At 39.3% G+C, this 13,319-nt stretch overlaps 1 protein-coding gene and 1 long non-coding RNA gene across 5 annotated transcripts in view; one reads left to right on the plus strand and one right to left on the minus strand.

The window, feature by feature from the left end:
* Nucleotides 1-13,319, minus strand: part of LOC143169997 (uncharacterized) — a 124,675-nt gene that overhangs the window by 39,485 nt on the left and 71,871 nt on the right. For all 3 annotated transcript variants that reach the window (XR_012996987.1, XR_012996986.1, XR_012996985.1), the window contains exon 3: nucleotides 1,426-1,612. This is a non-coding gene — a long non-coding RNA (uncharacterized LOC143169997). The remainder of the gene's footprint in view (nucleotides 1-1,425; nucleotides 1,613-13,319) is intronic.
* NGF (nerve growth factor) overlaps nucleotides 1-13,319 on the plus strand; it is a 36,797-nt gene that overhangs the window by 17,611 nt on the left and 5,867 nt on the right. The window lies entirely within an intron of this gene.

Below are 13,319 nucleotides of genomic sequence, written 5' to 3' on the forward strand. Positions count from 1 at the left end.
CCCCCTGTGGAATGGGGGAGAGAATCGGAAGGGTAAAAGTGAGAAAACTCATGGGTTGAGATAAAGACAGTTTAATACTTGAAATAAAATAATGATGATGATGATGATGATGTTGTAATGGAAAGTAAAACAATGAGAGAAAGAGAAAAAAAGAAAAAAAAAAAAACCCAGGGTTGAGGGGAGGAACAAGTGATGCAACCGCTCACCACCTGCCGATCACTGTCCAGCCAGTCCCCAAGCAGCAATCACTGCCCCCCAGCCAACTCCCCCCAGCTTATATACTGAGCATGACGTCATATGGTATGGAACATCCCTTTGGCCAGTTTGGGTCCACTGTCCTGGCTATACTCCCTCCCAGATTCTTGTGCATCTCCTCACTGGCAGAGTATGGGAAGCTGAAAAGTCCTTGACTAGTGTAAGCACTGCTTAGCAACAACTAAAACATCAGTCTGTTATCACGTTATTCTCATGCTAAATCCAAAACAGAGCACTGTACCAGCTACTAGGAAGAAAATTAACTCTATCCCAGCTGAAACCAGGACACCATGTATAAGGGAGCGAACAGTATGAGAAAGGATCAGATCTTTTCTTTACGAACACTTTTCTGTTTAACTGTCCTTTTGCACAGAATAAGTGTTTGACCAGGACAGCTGTTCAAAGACACAGCCAGAGGCAGCTGCGGACTCCCAACAAGGGAGGACATCTTGCACTCTGTATCACCATTCACTTCTCTGCATATTACACTGATGGTCATTCAAGCTTTGTGTGAGTTAAGGATGTTGCAGAGTGGTCACGCTCCAGATGCTGCTCGTTCAAGATCCAGACAAACCCCTTCCCACATTTAAATTTCACCTTAAATTTCATTTCACCTTAAATGTCTGGGTGGGGAAGAAAAACCTCCTATCTTAAAACATTCACAGCAGCTGCCTCCCCTCAAACCCTGACATAATACAAAGACAGAAAACTCCTACTCGCCCCACTGCTCACTGGGTCTGCACCCAGAAGCCCACACCATACAGCTAAAATATGGACCCAGTTCAAACTATCTTTGCTCTCTGGGAGCATTAGTCAGATTTTTTGCGCCGCAGCTGCCTGACACACTCAGGATGCTGGGAGCTTTACACAGTGCAGAAGTTCGGACTATATTTTTCTGGCCTCATAGGTTTAGTGTCAAGTTCTCAACTAAGCAGAGCTGAGATTCTCAGAGCATAGGAATGAAGTAACCTCCTAAATCAAGTCACTGTACTTACTTATTCAGAACAAGGAAATGCAGTTTGAATTAGTTTTTCTGAACATGTATTTTGTTGCCAGTGTACAGAATCCCCTACGTTTTGTTATTAACTCTCTTCATGTTGCCAGCAGTTGTCTAGCATTGCAACTGTGCGAGTGACTATGCAATGGGTTAATACAGTAACGAGTAAATACCTTCCACAGAAGATGAAAGCCAAGACGCTTAAGACGACAAGAGGTCCAACGTGCACTGCAGCGAAGACTGGGTAGGGCAGCAACTCTGAGGCAGCTGGTCTCAATGTGTGAAAGGAGGAGGCATGGAGACTTGCAAATAAAGGAGAGGACACAGTCAGAAAGCATGCGGAGCAGACAGCACTTGGAGCTGGAGAGGAAACAAAAAAGAGTATGTCAAGACATAGGCATGACCAGGGGCAGGACTGAGTTCCAGAGAATATGAGACTTTACCAGCAGGAATATATTGCTTGGTCCTTGAGTGTGCTGCCCAACAAATCCAAATCAGCAGAACTGTGGCACAGAACAGCTGTTCTGTTTAGACAGGGAATGCACAGGTCTGTCTGGCCCTGATGGTATGATTTAGTGCAAGTGCGTATCGTGTGTCTTTGCTGCTGTACCACTTAGTCATAACGGCAGTCACAGGCTGGACTTGGGGATGGTAATCCCATTCTCCTACTGCTTTTTAATCCATTCATTCCATAAAGAAAGGTACAAAAAAGCATTATGGTAAAGAGAGAAGGAACTGATACTTATATGGATTACAAACATTGACAAAAACACACTTGTTTTTCTACCACTTGAGGCACATACACACACAAAAATACAATGAACAAATAAGGGCAATAAGGCAAATAAAAGAGTGCGAAGAAATAGGATCTGTTTCCCAAACATCCTGAACACTTATGCAGATCAGCTTTACAATGGTTTACTCTGCTGCCAATTAATCAAGATGATCTTCTAGGCTAAAAACAGTTCAGAACAGAAAACGTACAGAAAAAAAAAGTAGGTATGGAGCATTTTGCATAATGTCAACACATTTACACAGAAACCATACTTTAATCCTAAGTAAGTACTGAGTACAAACATATTAAGTATGAAAGCACATGGGTAAAAATTCCAGCAGCACCACAGTTTACAAAACAGCTCTGTCTCTTCATACAAAATGATGTAGCATCATTGCTTCTGAAGTGCTAGAACTCAAAAGATGAAATCCTGCTTGTTTCCTTTTTCTGATCATGTCCAGATGAGCCAAAGTATTAGAACAAATGGCTTAAAGGTCTAAGCAATCGTAAGAACCTCGTGTTTTTCTTGGTAAACTACCCTAGATGTCAGGAGACTCTTATTTCTCCTGTAAGAACTACTTGTGCTTCCGGAGAACATTACAACAGTTACACAGATGATACTGCAATCTGATAACTCTTTCAGTGTTTCTGTGTTTTACTTTGTTTTATTTGGCGGTATTTCCAGTTTTTTTTGTGGACAGCTCTACTACAGACCCTGTTCTTAGGAGACTTTACCCTCTCATTTCAAAATTGCACCAGATTTAAAAGGGTCTTGCTGTGCAGAGAAAGAAACCCCTTTTTTCCAGTTCTTTAGTAACTTTCAATTTTTAAGTCACCAGAAACTACTAAAAAGCCTTCAAAGTTGAAAGTTTTTCTTGCACCTAATTAAACTATTTGCTTAGTTTAGATTGCAAAAACAACCATATTTCACATCTCTGTACTGCAGTACTTAAGAATTCTAAAGAAATTGTTTTGAATGCAAATTAAATGGGAAAGGCAGATGGAGTGCAAGAGTTTGAGCATCACTACATCTTTATAATCTTCAGAACAAGCTCAGGCTTTGCAATGAGAAGATATACAAATATCTGCCCAAATCTTTGCATGTCACCTCATGTATAGCAGGACAAAGCTCACTGCTCTCTATTGCTTATGTCCAGTAGTCATCTAGAAATTATACACCTCTCAAATTTACAGGATATGTCGAAGAATACAGAAATCAAACCGCTAATGAGCAACAGCCCAATTATTTAGTTTTTAATACATTCAATTCAACTTGGGGCATGTTGATTTAAAGAAAAATATTAAAATTTTAAGTTAATTAAAAGTATTATTCCCATACCTTATGTGGACTTCAAACAAAATTAGTTAAATGTAGTTACAATAAGGTAGGCACAGAATGAATGTGACTGCTGTGGGATCAATACCCATTTTCAACTGCAATGAAAATAAGGAATTCAATTTCTAAAGTGATCATTTGAGTTTTCTTGTCACGATTTCCATATTGTCATGTAAAGTACGTCATTAGAGAGGGAATTCAATCACTAAGAATGTAATTGAATTCCACGTTAAAATAGATTTAGAAATAGAAAGGGGGGTGGGGCAGGCAAGGGAGAAAAGGAACATAGCTACTGCTCGGCAAGAATCCTAAGTTATTCTTCAGGTTCTTCACTTGCTACAGAAGTAACTTCTACTGATAGACCATAAGCTAGTGGTGAGGCCCATTTGATTAAGTGCTTGTAAAATGACTTGACATTTTTGGATGGAAAATCCTACATATGCAAAGTAATATTCTGTTTCACTATTGACTATTTCTCCACTATCTCAGAAATCTCTGAATGAACACAAGAGCATCTCCATTTCATAAGGTGGGAGTTTTATTTTGCAAACCTTTGTCTATATCCTTAAGGGGTTTTTTTAATGGAAAAAAATCCAACAAGTCATTTTGAACTGCTCCAGCTACAAAATTTTTTGTCAAGTACAGCCAGATCCTCAGCTTCAGTAGAACATACATTTTAAAGTTCTCTCAACTCTAGCCTTCTTTGCTGCATCCTTCCCGTATTTTGACTTGCCACACTTCAACTTCCCTTTTGTATTTTCAGAATTCCTGCCTCATTAAAATACCGTTGAGGCTTTTTAAATAGTTATAAAAGCACTGGAAGATTTGTAGAAGATAAAATTCCTTTTTGATGTAAAGAATTAACAGAACAGAAAAGCCTGAAACACAGGCATCAAGTATTAAAAGTCATGAGGATCTTGGCCATCATTTCTGGATGCTCTTTGTACTTACATAATGTTCTTTTCCAAATTCAAGATCTAAAGAAACATTACAAATGATGGAATCTATCTTTGGGAATCTGATCATGACATACCAGCTCATTTTTATTTTCTACCTCATTTTGGAGTCACCACATTTTATGCATTACACTACAATACATGTCCAATTGCTAAAAATTTCATTTGTTTCAAATTTCTTTGTACAGTGGTAGAAAAGTGAAAAAAGATAACAAAAATTAAAATTATGAGCTTGAATAAAAATCAAATGCTAGCATTGCTGTTAGGATTCAGCTGGTTCTTATTAATCAAGGTTTGGACAAGAATCAGGATTTATATTCCCTTCTGAATAGCTGGAATAAGATCACTAGTTGGAAAAGTTTACTGGCCCTTAAAGATATTGTATTTTCCTGCCTTAACTACTTTTGGCTGTAAGATGGGATAGTAACATTGTAGTCTGATTGCCCTCATACTTTCTTTTCCCAGATAAATTCCAGTTTGATTATGCTAGTTTCATAAAGTCTGAAATTCCAGTTCTGTCATTTCTGGTCATTTCGTATTAGAAACCTCAGGACCAAATATAGTAAGCTAGACACTTGGCAGAACTAGCTCAAGATCCATTTGGGAAAGGTGTAGAGGGAGAGAAGGACAGGCCATGCACCCACCCCCATGCTGTTCTTTTGGACTCGCAGCAACTAGAGAACAACTCCTCTTCTTGTGTTTGGACAGGAACTGTAGGTAAGCAGCAATCTTTCATGCTGGCTGCTAGTTGGGTAGGATGGAGGCATCTGTTTCCATAGACCTCAAAGGCATCCAACTTTATATGGGTGGGATGGATTTATCCCATTTATGCTGCAGTAGTTTTCCTGTCAGTTAGTGCCCGAGATCTTTAGTCACTCCTTTGTGCCAATGAATTAGGACTTATGAAACCCTGGAGTCCTATAAAATCTATATACAGTTTGAAGTCTATATTGAAAGTTCCAAAGTAATCATCACATGTCAATTATTAATTTTAGGATTTGCTTTAAAGATAATATAGGGACGATATACAACTGTAGTATGCTCAGGTAACTTATTTCTAGCCAGCATTTTTATTTCTAGCTCACTTAATTTTACCAGCTTTATGCCATTGAGGCCATCGACTTCAGGAGAATCAGATTCACATGCTCCTTCTAAGACTGTTTTCTATCATTTATTTTCAGAGAGATTTATCACTAGTTTTAATAAGTGACCATTAATTCATTTTTCCTTCACTGTATTTAAAGATATTTTTATCCTGACAGAGACAATTTCTGTATCTTTTATTTAATGACTGTCAGTTTGTCTTTGTTATCTTAAATAGGATAAAATTTTCTCTTCTGTCAGGGTGGCTCTGTACGTGTTTAACACCGTACTAACAGCCAATCTGTCACAGTAAGAGCTGCATCCCATTGCAAATTTTTACTGGTATGGCCATCGCGACCTGAAGATCATGTATTATTTTCCAAAGGAAGCCACATTTTAGATGACTGTTGATGATTCTGGATTCCCATGAGCATACTCTACATGTAAGAGTATCATGGTGCCAAACATTACATTCTTAGAAAAAGAAGTCTTGATTATGTCTTGTATGAGGGACGGGATGCCATCCAGAGGGACCTGGACAAGCTTGAGAAGTGGGCCTGTGTGAACCTCACGAGGTTTAAGGCCAAGTGCAAGGTCCTGCACCTAGGTCGGGGCAACCCCCGGTATCAACACAGGCTGGGGGATGAAGGGATTGAGAGCAGCCCTGCCGAGAAGGACTTGGGGGTACTTGGTAGATGAAAAGCTGGACATGAGCCAGCAATGTGCGCTTGCAGCCCAGAAGGCCAACCGTATCCTGGGCTGCATCAAAAGCAGCATGGCCAGCAGGTCGAGGGAGGGGATTCTGCCCCTCTACTCTGCTCTGGTGAGACCCCACCTGGAATACCGTGTCCAGCTCTGGAGCCCTCAGCATAAGAAAGACACGGACCTGTTGGAGCGGGTCCAGAAGAGGGCCACGAAAATGATCAGGGGGATGGAACACCTCTGCTATGAAGAAAGGCTCAGAGAGTTGGGGTTGTTCAGCCTAGAGGAGAGAAGGCTTTGGGGAGACCCTATTGCAGCCTATCAGTACTTAAAGGGGGCTTATAAAAAAGATGGCAGCAAACTTTTTAGCAGGGCCTGTTGCTACAGGACAAGGGGGAATGGCTTTAAACTAAAGGGGGGTAGATTTAGACTAGATATAAGGAAGACATTTTTTACGCTGAGGGTGGTGAAGCACTGGAACAGGTTGCCCAGAGAGGTGGTGGATGCCCCATCCCTGGAAACATTCAAGGTCAGGTTGGATGGGGCTCTGAGGCAACCTGATCTAGTTGAAGATGTCCCTGCCCATGGCAGGGGGGTTGGACTAGATGACCTTTAGAGGTCCCTTCCAACCCAAACTATTCTATGATTCTATGTTTTACAACTCAGTAGTTAGAAAGTGAGCCTTTTAAAGCTGAGCTCTGTCTGTCCTGTGTCATGAGTCTCTGCCACCTACTGCAAGAAACCACTACCTGTTGCTGCAGGCTGGATCTCTCCCATCAGGTAGCTTCACTCAGCACCCTGTGCTCTGAGGGAATGGTGTCAACAAAGGTGATGGGCAATAGACTTCTTTTCCTTTTTGGGGGCTTCTCTGCAGAGGCACTAGCAATTGAAATATTTATGTACTGGTTCAGGAGGATAGAAGTGATAAAATTAGGCTCCTGCAAATAAGCCATTCCCATTACTTATGCCCCAATAAGCATAAAATAAACCCTAAGAAGTGTCTTCCAAAGCCTTATTGGTTTCTGATTTGGTGAATCCCCACCCTGCAGGTCCAAGACTCATAGTGCTATTTTCCCTTAAGTACCCAAAATGGACAGATGCATCATGGGCTATCAAGCATTCTCGTTATTACCCTTGCCTAGACTAAACTTGCGTCGGAAATCTAGAGGTAGGTATTTGTTGCACGTCCTGTAATGACGATGATCATGGTGACACGATGCATGCTCATTGCTGCAGGGCAGCATTTTTTCCAGTCTACTGCTCTCCCTAAAAATACTCAAAGGAACATTTCAGCACTGGAGGCATTTGGAACCAAAGGAAGTGTATGAGACACAGGTAGCTTCCAACTGGCTCTTCAGCATACGTAAAGCTCTTATTTACAGGATGAGTCACTGTAGATATAATAGAGGAACGAAATCTTGAGTCCATTAGAAATTCCCATTTTCTTGCTCATCAGCTAAGATCAAGGGAAAGCCGAAATGCAGTGCCTCTGACACTGCTCTTAGTCATAATGGCTTATGGATTCAAGGCTTCTCAGGTCTCAGATATTTTTTCCCTGAATTGCTACTGCTAAATTTTAATTCATATATCTGTTCAAATGTTTCAGTGAGGAAGATGTGCCAGTAGACACCCTCTTTTTAACAGCAACTTCAGCAGCAACTGCCTTCCTCATTTCTCTCTTACTACCAGAAGCAGCGAGATAAAACTAATACACTACTAGTTGCTTATTTTGGTGACCTCCATGATCCCATTTGCTGCACAGACAGCCAAGCATAACATCCATCATTGCAAATAACACCAGAAAACAAGTGGCCGTTTACTGGCTGCAAACCATCCGCTACCTGTAGCCCTAGCACAGCACACATGCTCCATATTGTGTCATTGGAAAGAACTGCACAAACTTCACTGCTGGGTCAAACCCTGTATAGTACGAACAACTTCTTTTGTCATTATTGAATAAAGCAACCACTTCTCATCTCTGAAATGGAGAAGTCTAATCAGATACTTTGGGGACTCTATTGGCTCATTCAATACTCTGAAAACTATTATTTCCTGCTATTATGATATTGGTTTTCTTCTATTTCCTGTAATCTGAATTACAAAATTGGTAAATCAGATGTGTGTTCTCACAAACCTAATCCCTTGTTCTTCCACACCTTCTGCATGAACTGCATGAGACTTGAGAGTAACTAGGTTATTTGCACTAGGGAGCTCACTTCTGAAATACACGCCATTTCATAAATTCAAGATATATCAGTGTTTCTGTAATCACAAAAAGATTCAAATATCCTTTCTGTTTATTTTTTGCACATCCCTAAAATACGCCAACAACTTCAAGAATGACAGAAAACAACATTCCAAATTGTATCATGCTTTAGATTACAACATTCTATGTCTATGTTTATTGCCTATGTTTGTTTTTATTTAGAAAATAATTTACTCGCTGTATTTGACTGAGCAAAACTGAGCATTAATTTATCTTTTCTCTTACTAGCGTAGGAGCTACTTTAATGCAATCTGGTCAATGTGCAATTAGAAGGCTGCACTGTCTTCTCTATTAAAATAAGGCACTAAAAATAGTCTGTATTACAGATAAACATGCTTCATTTTTACTAACATTTACAGATAGTAATACCACATTAATAGACCAATTCAATTCTAGTGCTTCACTTTACCTAGTCAGGCATTACTGGAAGCAGCAGGATACCCAAGAACCTCAAGACAGACAGGTCTTATATATTATCATTGGTTTCTGTGATCTAACAGCCTAATCAGTACTCTGTGTTCAGCAAATAGTAAGTATCTAGGAGACATAATTAAAGCTTTACTGGTGCATTATGGATGACAAACAATAAAAAAGCTTGCCAAAGCATTTTGGAAAATTTCGTTCCTTCAATTCAAGCAGCAGCACACTTCATGCAAGCTGAGGATGCTCCCAGCTGTTCAGTACTATGACAGTAATTACGTGAGGTGTCAGCGGTGTCCTGGTATAAAATCAAGGCTTGGTCTTAGTTTCCACTTCATGCTGGTAGAACTGTAACACAGCAGTATGGCTTTAATTACTGATTGGTCCACCAGGTTTTTATTTATTTTCCTGGTCTTTCAAGTCTCACATCGTGAGATTTCACAAAGCAATACAATCACCATATTTACAGAACTGTGTAATGCTAAGACAAAAACCTCAAAGGAAAAAAAAATATGGCACTCTTCAAGGAAAGCAAGAATACATTCCAACCAGACATGATGGAATTACACACTTTTAATATACAGAGTGTATATTAATCTCTAACAAACTAATAATGAGGAACATTTTCCTGCCCACCCCATCCCCACTCACATTTAGCAAAAGCACGTGGCAATAAACACTCAGACCACACTGTCAGCAAAAGCTAACTGGAAAATGAATTGGGCTGAAAACTGAAAAGTTTTCAGCACTGAATGCACATCCTCAGCCCTTAAGAGTTCACTGTAGAAAACTCTTCTGTGTTTCTGAGTGGAAAGTAAGTCATCATCCTGTACAAAACCACATTTTTTTAACCTGTAAAGTTTGGTGGCTGGATCTAAAGCATGTGCAGTTTAAAAAAAAAAGTAAAAGTTTTATCTGTTTAAGTGAGGTGTGATTGAAAACGATCACTCCCATTTGTCTCAAGAGAATGTGTATTAAATTCTGCCATAGCACAGTCTGTCTATTAATGACTAAATCCCTTTTTTTAACTTAGAGCATTTGGGGGACTCAGCCAATATACCAACACTAGGAAGGGATAAATCATCTTTGTAGAACTGTAAGAGACACTGTAAGATAGGGATTTGCCCTAAAGGAGAAGACTGATTTGATAGTAGGAGTCCTTCATTGTATTAGTGCAATATTTGTAAACTAAACCTTAGAGGTTATCACTATTAGAGTGCTAGCTGACCGTCAGCTGGCCTAGCAGTGAAGCTTTATATACTCTTGTGGCTAAAACTTCTATTGTTCTTGGTCATGACAAAAACATTTTGCTTCACCTCACAATGATTGTTCTAGAGGTACCACACTGTATAAAAGAATAGCATTATTGTTTCATTCATGATCTGAATGCCCTGGGACTGATGGATACTGAGAAGTTCTTATAAGCCCCAGAGCAAATTTCCCTACTGCAAAGCTGTCCATTGTTCATATCATGGTCAAATGTAACCAGAAATAAGAAACATTAGAAGACCTTCTGAAATGTAATTATATGTTTTTCAAGTAAATTTCAAGTAGCAGGTTTTCATCTGTCTCCCCCAGCCTTTCCTACTGAGTCAATGAAAGAGCAAAATCAATCCACTTTAAACGCAAATGTAAAAATACCCCTGAAATGTAGCAAAACGTGGTGTTGATGTTTTGCCAGTTACCATTAAGTATATATAATATTATTCTGTGAAAACAGGTGATTTTAGAAGAACACATAACTGGAAGGGATGCTCCTGGGTTGGTTAAGTCCAGTCTCTTCTGTTTAAAACATAACCCCCAGAAAAGCTATTTAAAACATTAGGATTGTGACAGATGTGCAAAAGAAGTGTTTCTGATTTGTTCTGACAGAGCTGAATACCTGAGGGGGAGTTTGTGTTGGTTAAACATCACCACTACTGGTCTGCTGAAGTTGTGCTAAATCAAGCTTCCATTTTCTCTCCTTCAGAAAGTTTAAAATAAAACATTAACATTCTTGAAGTAAGAAGCTGCACTGTTCAGTATCCTGGTGAGAAAGAGTGGGTGATGTCCTGGAGTCCAATCTTCCATACTGTATTTCCAGTTATACAAGTGGTAGTCATGAAATGGAACTACTTCAACATAGTACACCATTTTTTCTCCCCATTGTAATGATAATTTATCAGTGCTTCCAAGTTTAAAAGAGCTATATTTCGGTATTCTAGCAAAAACAGAACTGCCAGAATTCAACAGCAGTTTTCACAGAGAAGTGTCAAATCTATAAATTACTCTTGGAATTCCAAAACTCTCATATATATCTTTACATGCTTTATAACCCAGTTGCTAACTGTGCAAGTACTGCAGTCTGAATTAAAATTGATCTGCACTGGAATCAAGAGTTAAAAGTTTGGGGGTTTTACATGGAACAGAGATCTATACAGAGATTTGGCAACAATTTTAAGTACTGCTATTCTTATTGGAAGCAATTAATTTAGTAAATTTACTAAATTTTGAGTTCTAAATAAGTTTCCAGGCAACATACCCTTTCATCTGTTCTTCCTCAGATCCTGTGGGATAGCTGTTTAAAAAAGTGGGAATTTCCTATATATACTTGTTTTGTATGGCACTTGTTCTGCTTACAGGTGCCTGCAAGCAAAGAATTCTTCAAGACACAGAACCACTTGCTTTTTGATGTGATTCATTTCTCCACTCTTACATTAAGCCCCTTGTAATACTGCTTTTAGACTGTTCAGCTTTTACTAGTGGCATCTTTATTGTGTGATTGCCAAATAAGCAAAGAAATAGGGAGACTGATCGTCTATATTTCAATTATTACCTTTTTCAGACAGCCTTTAGATCAGCTGGTAAATACTGTATTTGTTTTATTGTAAACCCCTATGAAGCATTCCTGTGCAAATAGCATTCCATAAATTTATAATGTGGCACTACTCCTACTATATGTGCTGAAACTAAGAAATAAGAATGAAGTGGGGTTTTTTACCCCCCAGGTCTGTAATCCTGAATGCATGTAAATTCTGAAGAAATACTTACTTCAGTAGGATATTTTATTAATCTCTGGGAATGGTAGGTAGAGAGGAACAGTATATACATGCTGTCTTCAGCATCATTTGAATAACACTGCATCATTTACTGGATTCCACCACAACTGGGAATCCGGGAAGAAGACAGTAAAAGAACTTAAAAAAAAGCCCTGCTGAAAATAAACTCTTTTGTGGTTAAAAACCAGCCAGTTGGAACTGAAGCAGTGTTTTCTTAGGGTGGCAGAACAGTCGGAAAAGTTGTTGGATTATTTTTGGCAGTGGCCAGCGTATTATAGCTCTACCATTACTGTTACTAAACTGTCAAGAGTCCACTGAAAGGGTTATTACTTTACTAGTACATTCTTGGAAAAATATAGCGTACTCAGTCTGGTAACATGAAGCTTTGGATTTTAGAACTTTGTTTGACCTTTCTGACACATTCATATCACTGTAACTAGCTTAACTCCTAAATACTTCAACCACACAGGTATAGTAGAACATGAGACATGACCTACAGACAGCAGTAAATCCAAGGAGTGGCCAAATCATTGCCGAAGTGTTGCACAACACGATGCAACGAGCACGTAACTGATTGACTCCTTTGCCCTGCACTGCTTGAAAACAGGCTTGGAAGTTTTCAGTTAGATTTTTAAAAATTATGTAGCTTGTATTTGGATGTTGGTAAGAGCAAAACCCAGTGGCTAGTTACTGGCAGCCAGCTCTCCTGTGTAGGTGCAGGTGTAAAATGTGCAGGTGTAAAATGAAGTTGTGCAGGTGTAAAATTAATCTAGTTCATGCTTTGGCGTTAGCAGCACGTTCTCCTTAGCAAATGCACTTGAATCTCCACACTGAATCCAGCAGGATCTTTTGCATTACAGGAGTACCTTATACAACCCTTATTTACCTTATTAAATGGAACAGATAAGCTATCTAAATATTTGACTAATAAAATACTATTTCTATCACTTTCAATGACACTTATGAATTTACAATTGGAAATGTACTCTGCTGAGAAGGTGTCAGCATGCTGGATTTAGTTGAAGAAAATAATTGTTTTCCTTTGATTTGGGATCTATATGACCATTCACAGTGTAGTAATTAAGACTGGAGTTATTTCTGCCTTTACAGTAGCCAGAGGACAAGCATTTAAGTATGTGCCTTCATGTGTCTGCAAGTTTTGTATCTTCAGTTCTTCTCAAATATCAGCCACGATCAGATAATTCTCTGCCAACAAATGGCAATCTGTGATTCTCCTTCTGATTATCTACTGAATTGACCAAGAGATTTCCCTGCTCTTGTAGCTGTTGCTTTCAGCCCACTGCTTTCCTCTTCTTCACTAGGCTTCAGCAGCTACCCTTATCTTCTGGCCATTTTCTCCCAAATCTGGGAGCAGGTCTATAGTTTATGTTGCCTCAATAGCTCATTTGGACCCACTTTGAATCACATACCAAAAAAACCACCAAAGTTTAAGGCCTTTGTCCTGTGAATCTTCAGATTCTCTCCTAAGCC

The sequence above is a fragment of the Aptenodytes patagonicus genome, chromosome 22 (genome assembly GCF_965638725.1).
Source record: "Aptenodytes patagonicus chromosome 22, bAptPat1.pri.cur, whole genome shotgun sequence".
Lineage (NCBI taxonomy): Eukaryota > Metazoa > Chordata > Aves > Sphenisciformes > Spheniscidae > Aptenodytes > Aptenodytes patagonicus.